General features: G+C 28.5%; 1 long non-coding RNA gene across 2 annotated transcripts; it reads right to left on the bottom strand.

Annotated features, from left to right (window-relative positions):
• Positions 1-5,054: 5,054 nt before the first annotated feature.
• On the bottom strand, positions 5,055-8,216 carry LOC120078476 (uncharacterized). 2 transcript variants are annotated; one of them, XR_005482020.2, is made up of 5 exons: positions 8,020-8,216; positions 6,289-6,401; positions 5,786-6,205; positions 5,505-5,693; positions 5,055-5,358 (listed from the first exon to the last, which is right to left on the bottom strand). It is a non-coding gene; the product is annotated as an uncharacterized LOC120078476 (long non-coding RNA). The 2 variants fall into 2 exon arrangements; XR_005482019.2 differs by lacking the exon at positions 8,020-8,216 and having other exon boundaries at positions 6,289-8,002.
• Between the last annotated feature and the right edge of the window lie 2,721 nt (positions 8,217-10,937).

Raw genomic sequence — 10,937 nt, 5'->3', positions numbered from 1 at the left:
AAGTTATGTTTTTTGAGTCTTTTGTTAACTTCATACGGAAGGAACTTCAACTTCATTTATCTATTAAACTTTCAGTTTTATTGAACTTAGGTAGTAAGAGTTCAACGTGTTGTTAAGATTCTTGAAGATAAAGATGTATGTTGGTTTTTTACTATGGTTAAGGATGATTTACAAAATATCATTTAGTTGCTCATGTTGTGAATACGCTTTTAGATGTTTAAGTTACTTTTCCTTCTTTTGTAATTGAGGCTAATTTTGAAGGTGAATTAGGAGTTCTTAGAGATTTTTCATATCAACAATATGTCTTATGCATTGTCTTTGAAGAAGAAAGACTTATTTGCTAGTAAGGAAATTATGTTGAAGTCGTTTCAGTTCATAGTTGTAAAGAATAATTTTGAATTTAGAACTTTTAGGTCAAATTCAAAATCTGTTGAGTTGAAATGTATTCAAGATGGTTGCCAATGGTTTGTTAGAGCATCATGTTATAAAAGTAGTGAATTGTGGATGATTCGAAAGTAAATTAGTGAACGTAATTTCTTTTTGATAGTTCGTGCTTCTTAAAGGCAAACATCTTCATAGTTTATTAGTCATTGTATGGTTGAAAACTTTAGACATAGCTATGATAATTCAACACCAAGGGATATAATACATCATATACGAATGAATAATAGGTTTGTTAGTTATTATAAAGCTTGGAGGGCAAAATAATCCATTATGAAGATGTTGAAAGGAGATGTTGGTGATTTTTATGGCTTGATTCCCAAGCTTTTTTTTTTTTTTTCTTTTAAGTTAAAAGAAATGTATCATGTTTGTTTTTTCATTTATTTTGGTATGACATTGATCAATTTTATTGTAATCAATAAGCAATCAGTTGACTAATATACCTATTAATTAGTATATTAGTGAATAACTTGTACCTATATTAAGTGCTTTATTTTTTCTCCTATTTGTTGTAAGGTCATTTACTGAATATGAATTAGATTCAAATGGTCATTTTACATATTGCTTCATGGTTATGGGGTCATCAATTGAATGTTGGACATATTGCAGACCGAATATTTATGTTGATGAAAATTTTTTAAAATACAAATTTGCTGGAACGTTATTATCTGCCTCAACGATGGACGGTAATAGAAATATTTTCCTCTTACTTTCAGTATAGATGTCTCTCAGAAGTGGTTTTTTGAGAAGTTAAAAGTTTGTTTTGAAGATCAGAAGGGATTAATTATTGTATTTGATAAGCATATAAGCATTTCAAAAATTGTTCTAAATGTGTTTCCATTGGCTCAATATTGTATTTGTGTGGAACATCTTTTGAGCAACTTGAGGCTTTCATTCAAAGATTTTACAATAGAAGTTTTTTTTTTTTTTTTTTTTTTCCCACTAGTGTACAAAATCATATAAATAGATGATTATGAGTTGCATATTAGATGGATGGAGTCAATACACCCATCTATTAGAGAATATCTTAGGAATGTTGGGTTTAAGAGATGGGCATGCGTTTACTCTAAGCAAAGAAGATACTAAATGATAACAACTAATAGTTCCGAGAGTTTGAATTCAATGTTGAAAAATGATAGAAATTTACCTGTCGCTTCACTACTTGATGCAATCCGAGAGTTTCTTCAACAATGGTTTTATGATAGAAGTAAATCAGCATCCTCCTTGAAGAGTATTTTGACTTGTTGGGCTGAAGAAGTAGTGAGAAATCTAGCTGATGAATCATAGAGTTTCACTGTATGTAATTGCTATTTGATTTCTGTTTGATTGCTACATTGTTATCTTATACTGATTGTTGTCATATTATTATTGGATTGCCATATTATATTGATTGTATTAAACTTTATGAATTAGTTTAAGAGTTATTTTATTGTATATGTCATACTTATATTACTTACTTTGATTTTATAATTTTTTTTAGGTTAATCCTATTGGTGATTATGAATATCAAGTACTTGATGAACGTAAAACTTTTTCGGTAAAGTTGAATTGTAATAGTTGCACTTGTCGTATTTAGGATTTGGAAGAAATACCATGTAGTCGTGCTCTTGTTGTTATTCATACCATTGATTTAAATCCTTACTCTTTTGTCTCAAAGTATTTGCTAGCACATTGGGATCAACTTACAATGGTGTTGTTCGCCCTATTGCCCCTGATTATTAAACATATAATAGGAATACCCCAGAAGCAAAGGATCCCTTCAATTGGTTAATTGAGAAAGTGCAAGAAGTGTACCCGTTGTAAGCATAGTGGTTATAATAAATGAATATATAAAAATCAACCTATTTGAATGATCATATTGTGGGCATCAAAGGTAGGTTTTTTATTTATTTTCATTTGAGTTCATTTTTTCTCATGTGAGTAAGAACAGTGTGTTATTTTAATAGGTTTAGTACAACACTGTATTATTTTAGTGGTTTTTTAGTATATTAGTGGATTTATTTTGCATCTTTTTTTAGTAGATGTATGATGTTGCTATTATCCTTTGAGTGAAACTCAAATTCTCTGCACATATGTATGCAAGTCAAGTACTCTTGAATACATTCATATTAAAAAGTAATCAAATGACAATATGACAAAGATGAAAAAGCAAGCATATGGTAATCAGAACAAAATCAAATAACTATCAAGAACTATTATCCAATTAACAAAAATAAAAGGCAATCATAACAATATCATAATACAATCAAATAACTATCAGAAATTAACTAATTGACAAAAATAAAAGGCAATCATATGGAAATCAGAAAGTAACTGGTTTATGTTTAAACAGAAGCATGAAGGGAGGAAAAAGCAGGTTTTGGTTCTATGGATGAGCAGGCTTTGCCTTTTCTTTATAGAACTAGGACAAGTGGGAGAAGTATTGGGTATCTGATGCCCTGGTTCATTGTATTTATTTTCTCATTACTCAACATTGTATATATATTTGTATATATATGTAAAACCCACTGGAGTTTTAGTCCAAGTAGGAGTTTGTTGGAATGTATGTCCTAAAACTCGCAGTTTGTAATGTTAAACGTATTCTATTATCAATAAAGGTGTTATTGACGTTTATTCAATAAAACTATTATTGAATATGTGAATTGCACTTGTAAAGTCTAAATCCAATAAACTAAAAGATCTATGACTATTATATGAATACATGAACTTTATATGGAGACATAAGAGTATATCAAGTTTAGTAAATAGTCAAAATGGTCTATAGTATACGAATAAGGCTGGGTACCTTATTCTAGTAACACTATCAGATGCAGCTCACTCTGTAGTTGTTACAATTTGTTGTAAAGTGCTACAAACGAAGTGATCTTGATTCGTTCATGTATTGACATGAAGAGTGGAGGCGTCCTATGCAATGAGTTTGCATTAGATCAAACTAAGAATTAAGTCACTCTTACTTTATAACGTTGTTTACTGTTTAAGACTGACTATTTCAAAGGGATGACCTAGGTAACTTGACCTTAATCTTGAGCTAACTATGAACTCCTATTTATTCGGGATTATTTTTAGATTTACATGCATGAAGGTTGGCTCAACAGCATCAGCTCAATAAGCATCCCATTTCAGAGGTAAGACTTGGTAGATAGCTGGGGACATAGGGTGCAAGACGAAATTCACTCCTACCCACTTTTAGGGATAGTAGAGAGGTTGTTCTCTTAAATGCTGACTCTGAGTCTTGAACAATGGACCCACCATCTCATTGGCCCAAGAAGGACTCAGTTTAGTGATTGGATCATAAATCAATTGTTCATTAGAGGATAAGTGGAACTTAAGGAGCAAAATGTAATATCGGGGGTAAAACAACTTTTGACCCAACCGTTATTACAAACAACCTGTGAAGGATTAATTTACTAATCATGGTTATATCGAGTGGACATAATATATCTATAGTGAGGGGAGTGCAACTACTAGGCTTTAGTGAAATGACTCGATAGTTAACAAATGGTAGTTAATTAGGTTAAAAATTTTAGCCGTTAATCGTAGATCGTTGGAGCCCATGATCTGTAGGTCCATGAGGTCCCCTTACTAGCTCATATCAGACTAAACCTTAGAATAGTATGACGAACAAAATTGAAGTGTTTAAATTTGGTTTTTGAAGCAAAGCGTTTATATTTAACCTAATATTTAATTGTGAATTAAACATAAAGAGAGAGAAAATAGGAGATATTTAAATAAGATTTAAATATCAAGATTATGAATAATGATTCATATAAATTAGAAAGTGTTGGATTTAATATTAAATTAAATTAATTAAATTGTTTAATTAATTATTTAATATTAATTTAATTTTAAAATTGATTATTAGAATTAATTTTGAAATTAAATGAACTTGGTCAAAATTGCATTAAAAGTCAATTTGTTGACTAGGTAAAAAATGCAATGGAAGTTAAATTGTTGACTTTTGATTTTTGAAAGTCAAAAAGTCATATTTGTCGACTTTGGACTTTGAGAGTCAGACTTTGACAAAATTAGTGGAAAGATCCAACATTTGTGAGTGAGAAATGTCAACTTTTGCATAGCTAAGTGTTGTCTTCATTTGAAGACATTTGTCCCACTAAATCTCACTTTTTGAATTAGTGGATTTTTTAGTGTTAAATTCTCATCAAACTCAAAATTACATGGTTGCATGTAATGGTCTTTAAAATGGAGTATTTAATGCTTTTGAAGAACTCTTGGCCATAGTGGTTTTATATGAGATTATGTGATAATCTCATTCTTTTTTCTCTCAAAGCTTCAACTTTTTCCTCTCCAAATTAGTCATTCACCAGATTCCACCATCCCGTTCTAAGGTCAGAGAATAGTCGAGAAGATTTTCGTGGTGGTCTAGAATCGTTCGTGAAGAGATTGGAGTTGATTTGGAGGATTCAAAGACTACAAAGGTTGTATTCTTTTCCATTTTTACTTGTTTGATTGCATGCATGCTTATCTTTATAATTAATCTAATTAGATTATTTTAGATCATTTTTTCTTCTGTTGTGCATGTGTTCATTCCATCAAACTCAACATGTGATAATATCAAAGTCATTGTCAATAAAATATTCTAATTGTATAACATTATGTGACAAAATATTGTTGAAGAAATTATCAACACAAAACTAGTCTAGGAAGTCCACATCAACACCAAAGTCTATAAAAGTTACCAAAAGAAATTTGATTTCATTTTGGTTGTGAAATGTTCAAATCAAAATAAGGTAGTTTGATAACAGTGCTTGTATTTCATATCTTTGGATATTTGTGTTTTTTCGCCATTTCCAAATCAATAACCTTAGATGTGGGTTTTAATTTTCTTCTTGGTCGTTCATATTCCACTTCAGGCTTATCTTGTGAAGACTTTCTTGTCCACATTTTATTCTAAACAACCTAAAACAAATTGAAAATGAATTAGAAACAAATATAAGATAGTAATAAAAAGGTAATTGAAAAGCAATTACATGGAAATCAAAGAGTAATCAGATAACAATCACATGGTAATAAGAAAATAATTGTAGTAAAGAAAATAATATTACCGGTTTCTTTTCTTTGCCATGTTTTTTCTTTATGTTTTTTTCTTCATTTTCTTTTTTGGATTTATCTTCTTAAACTTGTTATCAAAACACACTTTTCCAAGTGTATTAAACTTGTTATCTTCTTGGTCTTCTTGTATTTCTTCACTTTCATCTTCTTCCTCTTTTCCTTCATTTTCCCATCTTTTTCTTCTTCTTGTTCAGTAAGAAAAGAAAAATAATCATTATCAGTAAGTTAACGTACATCAAATTGTATTGGTAAACAAATATAATAAACATATTACCTCTTTGTCTTCCAATCATTGGATATTTATCTCATCTTCAATTCTTTGAAGGCTTGCTGTTGGAGGTCTATTAGGATGGAAGAAGTCTTGAGATTGCTTCTCTATGTTTTTTGTAGCTAATTATTTATTCATGGAGTTGAACAATTCAAACAATGTGGCCATATTTTTCAAAATTTTAACAGTTTCTTTCTTCAAAGATTCAAAGTCCTCTTTTATTTTTCTGATGTCCCCTCTAATAGAACCATCTACACCTAAGCTTTGAACCTCTTGTTCATTCCAAACTTCTTCTTCATCATCCAAGCAGATTGACCTCTTATATTTCCATCTTTCTTCAATTACTTCCAGTGGCTTGTTTGCAAAATATTGGAAGTAGTTTGAATGTAATTCATCTTCAGATTTATTCAAATGGACAACTTTAAACTGTATAAAATAAAAACAAATGAATGAGGCAAAGAGGAAGTTAAAGTAGATAAGAATGAAATCACAATGGTTGGTAAACTTACATCGCTCGCTTTAAAGATGAGCTCTTGGAGATAGTTCTTATCAGGTTTCTTTGTTGGTCTCCATCTTAGCATTCTTGGGCATTCTTCACTCACTCGTGTTACAATTCCAACACCTTGCTTAGAAAGTTTTGAGATTATTCCGTAAGCCAACATAATAAGACTTGAGAAAATCCTTGTAAGGTGCAATTTTTACTTTTGGTTTGAGCAGCCTTTCTAAAGAATTCTACTGTCAAAGTAAAAACTAACCTACCCCAATGAGAGGTGTTTAAAGTGTCATCATCCCTAATATCTCTACGTTCTTCCATTCCACCTTATTATGATTTTGCTTGCAGTTAAGAAAACATTTTAAGATATACAAGTTGGTAAGCTTAACCATTGAGTCATCGTCATATTTACATACTGCTAAAGAAGCAAGTACGTTATTCCTATCAATGTCATCTAAGTTGCTGAAGACATTATCTCTCAACAAATATATTCTATCCTCCCGATTATTTAATTCTATGGACTTCATAATGGATGACATCTAAAACCAGTTATCAAACAAAAGTATTTCAAAGAAAATCGAATTGTATATCCTTCTAAATTAAAGACCAGTTGTTCATTGTTGCTATCTTTTTCAGATAGTCTTCCTAATAGATGAACAAGTAGTTGACCTTGAAACTTATTTATCCCATAGTCTAAAAAGAACTCAAATAGTCCACTTCTAAAGTGTTCCTTTTGTTTTGGTGTGAGTAATTTAAGCATTTTTTCTAACATTTCAAAATTTGAATAATAATGCACCTTGTACCCATGAGGTGGAATGTCCTCCTAAAATATGTTAACAATTTATTTGTTTTACTAAATGAGTGTAACAAACCGTATTCAATTATTACCTGAAGTAAAACAGACGTAGATCAATAGACAATCTAACCATGTTGTAATATGCTAATTACCTCATTGTTCTTTTTGTTCATTTTCTTTTGTCTTTTAGTTGAAGTTTCTCATTTCTCAAATTTCATCGTTCTTTTTTTACTTTTTTCTTCTTCCTTAGTCTTTCTATTTTTTGCCATAACAACAAAGCAAGCAATTAGATGGCATTTAACAAAAAAATAAACCAAATGCAATTTAGAAGCCAATTAAATGACAATTTTAAAGTAAACATACATCAATCACAACAAAATCAGTAGACTATTAGAAGTATGAAATAATTGAGAAAAATTAAAAGGTAATAAGATGTAATTGGTTGGAAATCACATAGCAATATTACAAATTAATATTATGCATCAACACATCATTAAATCCAATCAAATCTAACTCACAAACACATCTATCTATTACCTCCAAACCCAAATCCAAGAAATCAGAAGACCAACAACGTCAAACATCTTTTGATTTGAAAGAATAAGAAAGCCAAAAAAATTAGGGAACCCATCAACATACCAATCTACACTATGAACGACAGATTGAAAATAAGGTACATAAAATTGGCTAATCTCATGATATAACTAGTTAGTTACCTGCATAAAGCTAAAACCCTATGAACTTAAAATGCATATTGCTGAAACAGAGGCAAACTTGACAGCCACATGGGGGATGAGGAAAAAAAAAAGAAGTAAAGATTTGAAATATAAAAATACATATTCATAAGTTGAAAATAATGAAGGATCATTAATAATATTAACAACAAATTGCATGGAGGAAACAAGAAGCATGAAGTTTTTTTGTAGAAATTTTAAAATATAAAAATCGCACCTCATTTTTCTTTGCAACTTCAAGCAAGAATAACGACCCTAAGCAGAAAATTGAAGATGAAGAAATTGGAGGAGAGCGAAGAAGAAATCAGAAGAGAATGGAGAAGAAATGGAAGAACAATAAGCCGAAGAAGAAAAAACTGGTTTCGGAATTCCTAATATTTTCTAAAGACGAAGGAAGTTAGGTGTGAATAAATTTTCAATCGTGGGGATATTTTGGAGTTTTGCTTATTAATCTATCAATGAAATTGGGCTGAGCTTATATATTTTGCCATTTTTTTAGAAATCTATGTAATTGATACTATAAGCCTAATTTTAATAATCTTTTTAGATATGGATGCAACTGGCCTATAATAATATGCATACTCCTTTTTCTGCCCACGTTTTATGGTTCATAGGGCCAGTGAGAGATTAAATTCTGAAGAAAACAAAAAAGTAATTTTCCTATTTATTAATAATACTTTATTGTATTTATTATGCATTTATTTGTTTGTACACGTAGATAGTTATTATTGGTTTTTTTTTTTTTAAGAATAGGTGTAAGGGGATTCCATAGTCCGAAATCAAGGCAACAAAGCAACACGACACAAGTAAAGATAATGCAACAAAACCAAAACAAAGCTAACAAGATAAGATCAGAACAAAACCAACATAAAAATGCAAACTCTTTGATATTATTATTGAAATTTTTTATAACAAACTATTTATGTATATTTACTTTAATTCCATAATTGTCTTCATCACTACACCATTTAAAATTAGAAAATTACAATGGGTGTCAAATTAAATATAAGATTTAGCAACTATGTCATCAATTTTTTAAATTTTTTAAATTTTCTAACTATGGCAATATTGAAAACTAAAATCATGTTAGAGTTGTTTGATTTCAAATTTTTATCTTATTACAAAATTACCCTCAATTAAACCTATGTCTACCTCTTTGATTTTTGTATCTTCGATTTTTGTAGATATTGTATTTCTCTCTTGTTTGACTTTTCTTTATCCATTTTAAATTTTATTACTTTTTCTTTAGGTTATGAAATTATATTTTTACCAAATAAAGAAAATAGATAAGGTATTTTCCATTTACCATTTTAAAATTATATATATATATATATGGGTTTTGTTTTTAAAGAACTAATATTAAAATCTTCTCTGATTTTGTGGTAATTTCCAATTTTCCCATTTTTAGTGGTTGGAATCAAAACATATCTATAGTGATTTTTTAAAAATATTTATTTGCCTTTTTTCTTTTTCTGTGAATTTTAGATTATTCTCCAACTTTTCCATTTTTTCCATTTCCAAATCAATGACCTTAATCATTACATTACCTGATTGCAACAATCAGGTAATAATTAGTATCATTGACAATTTGACAACCATTATCATATAGCAATCTGTATCATTAACAACTAGTATTAGATAGTAATCAGACAACAATCAGATAGCAATTGGTGTCATTGCCAATAAAAAAAATTAATATATAACAAATTAGTATGAGATAGCAATTAGATAATAATCAGTATCAAAAAACAAACAAACAGTAATCAAACAACAATTAATATCATTAACAATTAGTATATCAAGCAATTAGATGACAATCATATAACAATAAATATCAAATGAAAATCAAATAGCAATCACATAACAATACATAGAAATCAAATAGTAATCAAATTCTAAGCGGGAGCCAGTGAATTCATGACCACATGGGTGAGATTTGTCATGTTTGCAAAAAAACATAAATTCAGACACACTCTAAGTTTCAGTTTATTTTTTTTATTAAAGTTGCAATTGCCCCTTTAAAAATTAGTAGTTAAACACGTTAAATATTGTAATTTTTAATTTAAATTTTTATTTTAGTGTTTAATCTAATTTTTTTTAAAAATAAAACCTTATAAAAATTGGTTTCGTTACCTGAATGGTTTTTTTTTTTTTTTAGTTTAAGTAAATCTTAAATTATTTTGTAAAAAAAAAGGTGAATATTAAATTGTTGATTATAGATTTAAATACCAAAATGGGATCTAAAGAAAAATTAATTTAGAACATCATTTTGGTTTTTATACAACAATTTTGAAAAGAAAAAAAATAAAAACAAAAACATATAAACAAATAGTCTAAATTATGATAAACCCTAATCTCATTAGTATGTATTTACAAAAATAAAATGTCAAAAAAGACTACAAAAGCATCAAAACGATCACTTTCGTCTATGTCATTTTGACTAAATTGCTCGAACTTTAAAAAAATTATTGAACCTCAAAAGCAATGTCTTTTTTCCACCTTCTTCAATATGTGATGACCTACATGTATAGAAAAAAATTACAAAATATATATATATATATATATCATTAGTAACTTTATATGTTTTTACAAAATTGAAAAGTGATTTTCTTTTAAAAAATGTCATACGTTAAAAAAAAAAAGTTCTTATTAACAAAATTTAAAAAATTTGAATAGAGATATTTGAAACAGAGAAATTAAAATTTTTAAAGAATATGAAAAAAAAAATGGGAAAATAGGTTGCTATTAACCATACTAAAAAAAATACATCTAACCAAATTTATGCAAAAACCAAGAAAAAAAAGAAAAGAAAAAGAAAAGGGAGAGGAAAGGACAAACATGATAAAATGAGTGGCGTTGAAATTAGCTATTTAATATAAAAATTTAGATCTTAAATCATAATTTGATATTGATTTTTTTAAAAAAATGAGTAAGAGATTATTTGAAATAATATGTGATTTTTTTTATTAAAAAAAATGGTGAATAAGAGATTAGAGGATGTGACTTTTTTAAAAAAAAATTGTTTTTCCCTTTATTTGAGGTGAAGTGATTATTAGAGATAAAATGTGAGTTTTTTTTTTTTTAAATCATGAATAAAATATTAGGGGATAAAATATGATTGTTTTAAAAAAAATT

This window comes from Benincasa hispida, chromosome 5 (assembly GCF_027475165.1).
Source record: "Benincasa hispida cultivar pf3 chromosome 5, pf3_genome.v1.1, whole genome shotgun sequence".
In the NCBI taxonomy this organism is placed as follows: Eukaryota; Viridiplantae; Streptophyta; class Magnoliopsida; order Cucurbitales; family Cucurbitaceae; genus Benincasa; species Benincasa hispida.
Note: the sequence above shows the minus strand (reverse complement) of the source record. Positions and strands in the feature narration are given on the sequence as shown.